This window comes from Zingiber officinale, chromosome 2A, assembly GCF_018446385.1.
Source record: "Zingiber officinale cultivar Zhangliang chromosome 2A, Zo_v1.1, whole genome shotgun sequence".
NCBI lineage: Eukaryota > Viridiplantae > Streptophyta > Magnoliopsida > Zingiberales > Zingiberaceae > Zingiber > Zingiber officinale.
This window is the reverse complement of record NC_055988.1, coordinates 83,943,605-83,950,990: the sequence shown is the minus strand read 5'-3', so window position 1 is coordinate 83,950,990 and position 7,386 is coordinate 83,943,605. Positions and strand designations below refer to the sequence as shown.

Genomic DNA, 7,386 nt, shown 5'->3' with positions numbered 1-7,386 from the left:
GTAAAATCAAGACTTGAGGTCAAGACTTGACAAACTAGAAAGGACCCTAAAAAGGATAGAAAATATCCTTAAAGGGCAAAATGAGCAAAATCTAGGTTTAGGACAACAAGGGTCATCCAAGGGCCATAGAGGTTTGGGATACAAACCTAAAACCAAAAAGGATGTACCTACTTACCATAGAGTTCCATATAGCTATGGAACAAACCCTAGGTCTAGTGGTCAAGTCAAGAATACTAGGGAGGTCATCCTTAAGAGTATTTTTACAACAAATGTGACTAAGACTTCTAAGAAGTCAAAGAAAGTCACTAAGAAGGTCACAAGGGAAGAAATCCCTAGAGTTGACCTAGAAAATGTGACCAAGGCTTCTAAAAAGCCAAACAAGGTCACTAGGAAGGTATCTAGGGAAGCTATCCCTAGTGAATACCTAAAGCATCCAAGGAGCACCAATAGATTTTGGGTTCCTAGGAGCATCTTCTCTACCCCATAGATGGGTTAGAGAGTATCAACTCTAAGAACACTACAACAAAAACCCTCATAGACATCAGTGGAACAACAACAGTTTTAAGTAAAAACCGATGTCTTTGAGTATTTTACACCGGTTTTTTCAAAAACCGGTGTCTATGAGCTCAGATTTTAGCTCATAGACATCGGTTTTTTAGGCGATGTCTATGAGCGCCTTTTTTTTCGTTAATAGACATCTATTTTAACTGCGGGTTTTAAAATCCGGTGTTAATGAACCAAAATAAAATATTTTAATATTCCCACAGCCAAAATTTGCAACACTGTGAAGTTCCCTCCAAACCTAAATCTATATCGCGCCCCTTCCTCACGCGACCATCTCTCTCGTCTAAACCTAAACCTAAACCTCCGACCATCTCTCTCAACCTCATCTGCCTCTTCTCCTTCCTAGATCGATGCCCTTGCTTCTCCGTCCGCGTTGTGAAACCTCGGCCACGTTGCTCGCAGTCTCGCTTGTTTTTTTTGTTGGTCCAGTCCGCGGAAGAAGAAAAAAAAAAGCCGCGTCGCATCAAAAAAAGCACCGCCCGCGAGCGAGCTCCTCTCCGCGAGCCCTAGCCACCTTCCTCTCCGCGAGCGAGCTCCTCTCCGCGAGCCACCGCCCTCTCCACGAGCGAGCTCCTCTTCGCGACCAGCCACCTTCCTCGCCGCGAGCCACCGCACCTTCCTCGCCGCAAGCATCCGCGAGCTGGAGCTCTTCGCAAACCCTATTACTCTCCGCGAGCCACCTTCCTCTCCGCGAGCAGTCTCCTCACCGCAAGCCCAATCAGCAGCGGCTAGACAGCTTCCTCGCCACGAGCCACGACCCTCTCCGCGAGCCCTAGCAGAAGCGCCACGGTCCAAATCCTGGTTGGGAAAAAATAGTACCACCATTACCATCCAGCAGCAAGCCATCCTGATCCTGCGTTGAATCTTCATCGTCGCTCTGGTAATTTCCCCTCTTTTCTTTATTGGATTCTTGCCTAATTGTCTTTTGTTTCCTTAGGGAATCACTAATGGTTAGGTTTTGTTTGGATTCATGTGCTGGAACAAAGTTATTTGGTTGATTATTTTATTTTTATTTTTTTGGCAAGAAACAAAATGGCCAAATTAATCTGGGTAGATTTCTGGTTTGGCTGGTTCTTCGTGTTTGTGCCTCATATGGAATCAAAAAAATTGTTTCTTTTTAAACCCATGGATTAATTCTCTTTCATCCGTGGATAATTCTAAAAGGCGTGAACTTTCTTGCTGAATTGGCCTTGTAATCCTTCAGTTGAAGCTCGTTTAATCTATTAGCATTATGGCTTCCTATACTTAGTCACACTTCCTTTTTTTAGTTTTTAATCCAAAGATTAGGGGGTTTTTATTGTTGTTTTTAGTACCTTCCTATAAATGTGTTATGGACGACTATAAAGAAGTAATTAGTTCTAATTCATAAAGAGATAATGCTGATTTCTTGCTTGTAATCTATATTTTACTTATTTGCCTGTGCATTCAATCTAGTTATAGCATCTTTGAAATGAAGAGTATTGAAACCTGTTTGATCCCACTTCTATCCAGTTTTTCTTGAAGGAACTCTCATTAAGTCTTCTTCGTAAGTTGTATAGTAAACCATGAAGAGTGTTTGTTACTCAGTTATGTGATTACACAAACCATGGAAGTGTTCAAGAGATTTGTTATATTAATTTAGTTTGATTTATTTGCATATTGTGCAACTACTAACTCGCCATTGAAAGAAGCTAACTTTATCCAGAGGATTGGAAGTGCAAGTATATCCATGGTTAACAAAAATATATTAGTGTATGCATAGATGTTATGTGACTGATAATTGGATTGAACCTTACTGATATGAGGTTAATCTATGTTGTGAACCTTACTGATACATGGTAAAAAGTCAAACTCTTTGACTACCTCCTTAATGTCTCCTATTACTGATCTTTCAAGCCCCGTTGTGTCCATTACTATTACTATGAAGAAATTGAAAGGAAAGAACTACGCTTTGCGTGCTGCAATAGTTTGAGTTTGGTTTGTGGTTCATGATGTAATCGGCGATCTCTTCCAATTAAGATAAGACATTGGGATAGTTACTCACATTGGTTGACTTAAGATTTTTGAGTTGACTGTAGTATTTTATAAATCACTTCAATTGTCAAGGCCATTTAGAATAGTTCTGACAAGGTCTTCACTATTATGTGTCAAGGCCATTTCTTTTTGGAGAAGTGTGCTTCAATTTTTTTCCCCTGATGAAATCATCATTGTATTTGTACCTCCCTATATGCATTCCTGAACAAATGGTTTAGAATTTAAGCTTGTGCTATCTGTAAATATTCAGTTTTTTGCTGCTAAATTGTGTTTGAAGTTAACACTTTTATCATGTGTATTTCTATACACAGGAAAAACATAATCAGGAATTTCACTGGTAGCTAAGATCTATTATTTTGGACAATGAGGTTAGTACTAGTAATGCGTGATATTTACCTTTTCTTTTGTCTTGGCCTTGCTAGATGTTGTCTGTTTAAACAAAATTTCAAAAAATTGTTTTCGTAAATTAGTTGACGCTATTGCAACTGGCCTGAAAATTCACAAATTCCATAGTTCAGGACCTTTTAGCTTTTCTTTTATTTGTACAGAGGATGCTTGTCTGTTTTAGAAGGAATTTGACTAAGTGATCATTCATAGAAAAATTGATTTTACATATGACTAGATTCAGAATTTAGAAATTCTGCAGATTTTTTTAAAAAAAAAAAAGGTTAGGTGTCACTTTTTTTTTCCCTAAAACTGACTTATGTATTTCTCCATGTTAGATAATATAAACCTTAAGAGTTGCATATTATGTATATCTTTTAGTAGGCCTCAAGTGAGATGGAATGAAGACAACTTGTATGAAATTGAAGCCAATAAACCAGTGAGGCAGAAAATAACTGAACCTAAAACACCTTATCATCCTATGGTTGAGGATGATGGTAAGTCCGCAAATGTTGATTTATTCAAACAACTTGCACTTTGATCTAATATCTATTTAACAAGTTAAAGAGGGAATAAATAACTTTCAGATGCTTAAAACTCATTCATTGGTAATGCAGGTTGTTTATCGCCAAGAAGAGCTTCGCAGGTCCAAATCATCCTCATCTTCTACTGCTTGCTGATTTTTTCCCCCTTTGATGAAGTGTCTTCTTTCTAATTAGAAAAGCTTGGACCAGTTGAAGTTTCTGTGTAGGTACGGATGTGGGCACATTGATTTAATCCTGTGATTAGGTTCAGAATAGATAATTAACATAACATTTCTTCCACTGATACTGTCTTTATCTGATTATTTTGTGTTGCTAACAATGTGGTGCAGCCGTGGAACTATCTATGCTAGTGTTGTCTTCTAAAATAGTTCGTGTATTGCCGTTAATGTTGTTCTAAGGAAATAATTTATCTCACAATTCATTGTTTACTTAACATTTTGTTCCTTGCATTTCGCTAAGTTAGTTTGCTAAAACAAAAGAACACTTCGTAAGAATGTTTTCCTTATTTTCTCCTCCTTGGTAATATTTTAAGAACTATTGGCAATGCACTTATTGAGATTGTTTTCATGTCTAATTTGAATATTTTGATCTCTGAGTGTCTGGAATGAGAAGATTAAGTTTACAAGGTAAGTCCTTGGGAGTTGGTCAAACAATCTTATATTCTGATGTTGGAGATAGCCATTAACGGTCTTTTTATTTACTTTTCCAGTCATTGAGAATGCCTCAAGATGCTATTTTGTGCTATCAACATGCTATACAGGCACGCCCAACTTACGCGATGGCATATGGTTAGTCCAAACTATTCTAGTTACATGAAATAAGATAATTTCTTTTCCTAGCTACTCTTAATTTGCTTATGGAATGTTTATTTGCAGTGGAAAATTTATAGATTGTTTCTTGGAGACCAGACAGGATAAGTAGATTGGTTTCTTATGTATTTTTGGCAGGGGCATCATAAACAAATCTCAGTTGCTTGTTATGAAGGACAAAGTAAAAGCCCTCTCCTATGCTGGAGAAATTTTTTACCAATCTGTCATTCTTATTTTCTTTAACTGAATTTTGGTTGAGGGAAAAATGTTTAATCTATTAGATAAGTGAAGGCACTTGCAAGGAGGAAAAGTTATGTTTGTGATTATGCTGAGAACTTAAACCATTTTTTATCTCTAGTTCAGTTCACTTCTAATTTCCCAGATAAAGCTGGCCTTAGTGGTTCATGTTGAGGTCATGGTGGTTATCAAGGTAATAATATTATCCGATAAACATTTATCCCAACACTGCATGAGAATATTCTTGATTGTTGTTTTGAAAGGGGTCGTCACACAGAATACCTTCTGGATATGTTTGCTATTAATGACTTCCCCCTTATTTGATACATTCTGGTTGAGGACCTTTTCCCATCCTCACTGGTCCTCCATTCTGTACTGTCGTTGTCCTTTTTCCTACGACTCTTCATTTCCGTGTTCTTGGATGTTTCTCAATGCTTAGGTGTTCCTGAACAATTAGCAGTTACTACATGTGCTGGCATGGTACTCTAGGAAAAGTGTCGATAGCACTGCAGCACAGAAAAATAAAATGATCTCGCGCGACAGTGTCGATTCTTTTACTTATTGGCACTTGGCAATGTTAATCTGCCAGGTGCTAGTTAAATTTATAAACTAGAACATGGCCAAGTGGCAGTTAAATTTATAAGCTAGCATAACTTCATCATTTGTCAATTTGAGCCTGCCTGGACCATACAACAATTTTGCTGTCACAGTTATCTTTTGTGCAAATGAAGCCTTTCTATAAATGCCTTCCCCTGGTGGAATTATAGAGGTTAATTGAAATATGCTACGTGATCCAATAAGTCCTAATTTTTTCACTGGGCTGTTAATCTCTTTTTGATTTTGTGGATAATTTTGCTGCAAACTATGCTCTGAAGAGAGCTTATTATGTCAACTATGCATTGGGGATATCTGGACGCAGGAAACCTTATTGGCATCTATTATGAACAAAGTCAACTTGACATGGCAATTCTGCATTACAAGCAAGCTATCAACTGTGATTCTACCTTTATTGAAGCTTACAATAATCTGGTAAGTTGATAATGGTCTAATATGTAAAAATGTGGTATCCTTCTTGATGGTGAGCCAGGTTAGTTAATGATCGACTTTCTTGCACATTAAAAGGGGAATGCTCTCAAAGACGCTAGACATTATAAGGTGACTTTTTAATTTGGATATTTTTATTCTCTTAAGTTTTTTTTCCTTGTTGAATAACTTCATTTTAATAATTTTTCCCAAGTCATCCTTTGCTTTACAACCTAACCATCCACAAGCATTGTCAAGCCTTGGCAACATATACATGGATTGGTAAGCTTTAGAAATGTTTGATGACAACTGTGCGGATACTTTATTTTTGTTTCTTAATGAAACTTCTCTTCATGCAGCAACATGATGAGTGTTGCTGCATCATTCTATAAGGCAACTTTAGCAGTTACAACAGGGATATCTACGCCCTTCAACAACTTGGCTATTATATACAAGCAACAGGTAGAGCACTATATCTGCCTTTTTCATTGCTAGTTTGAGAGTTACTGCATATTGCCTCATTTAATGGAAGAAAGTCATATAATTTGTCTATCATCTTCTTTCACTACTAGGAAATTGATAGTTCTCTTGTATTACACCAGGGAAATTATGCAGAAGCGATAGCCTGTTACAATGAAGTTCTTCACAGACTGCTACTGATGGTCTTGTCAATAGAGGGAACAAGATGGCATCAGAGGTAGTACAATAAATCACATAAATCACAATGAAGTTCTTCTGGTTGGTAGCAGAAATCACAGAAAATAGGGGGCTTAGTGCAGGATATTCAGGATACCAAGATGACATCAGAGGTAGTACAATAAATAGTAGATCTCTTCATCAGAGGTAGCTTTGTTCTTCTATGCTTCCTTCACTGGATTTGTTGTGTAGTCATATTCCTTTGTTCAACCATTATCATGCCTAGTAATTTGTTGTATGATGCTGTCGATTCTTATCAATCTGTACACTTGAATTAGAAGGAGCAAATTATCTATGTTATATTCTAAGCAACATATACTAAGTGTTATATATGAAAGTTTTAGATTCTATGTTATATTCGTTATCTTCCACAGCAGCCTTTAAAAACTCAGTATTCTATTTTATTTGATACATGTACACATTTGTTTTAGTTATTTGACATATGGTGGATTTATGTGTTTTTACAGTTTACAAATCTCAAGTACTCCAGAGTTGAAATTGACGAAGTGTGGTTTGAGTGGGCTGAATGCATGCTAGATTACATTTGAAGTGAGGTTCTACCTTGATGTGTTAAAAGAATGTTCTACCTTGATTTTGATATCTATTAGCTAGCTTTTGATGTAAAAAGAATGTTTGGGTATTTTATGGATATTGTTGTAAGAAGATTATTTATATAATTTGTGAATATTTGTGTATTTTATGGATATTATTGAATGAAGAATATTTGTATAATTTGTGAATATTTGTGTATTTTTTTTGTTATTGTCAGTTTTTCATTGTTTCGGAAATCAAATTTGTGCTGTAAAAAATATACATATTACATCGGTTTTCCACCGCTGTAAAACCGGTGTTATTAACTAATATTACATCGGTCATTTACCGCTGCCAAAACTGGTGTAATTAACATACAATATTACATCGGTTTTACACCGTTGATGAAACGGTGTCGTTAAGTGATACTACACCGGTTAATAACCGATTCGAAGACCGGTGTCGTTAAGTGATACTACATCGGTTTTAACCCAATGTCTAAAATGGCAGACTTTTAACATCGGCTTTATAGACATCGGTCGAAAATCAAATAGACACCGGTGGAAAATCGATGTCTATGAAGG

General features: G+C 36.7%; 1 long non-coding RNA gene across 1 annotated transcript; it reads left to right on the top strand.

The window, feature by feature from the left end:
* Window positions 1-1,388: 1,388 nt before the first annotated feature.
* Window positions 1,389-3,631, top strand: LOC122039751. Its single transcript, XR_006128362.1, has 3 exons — window positions 1,389-1,444; window positions 2,889-2,945; window positions 3,343-3,631. It is a non-coding gene; the product is annotated as an uncharacterized LOC122039751 (long non-coding RNA).
* The last annotated feature ends 3,755 nt before the right edge of the window (window positions 3,632-7,386 follow it).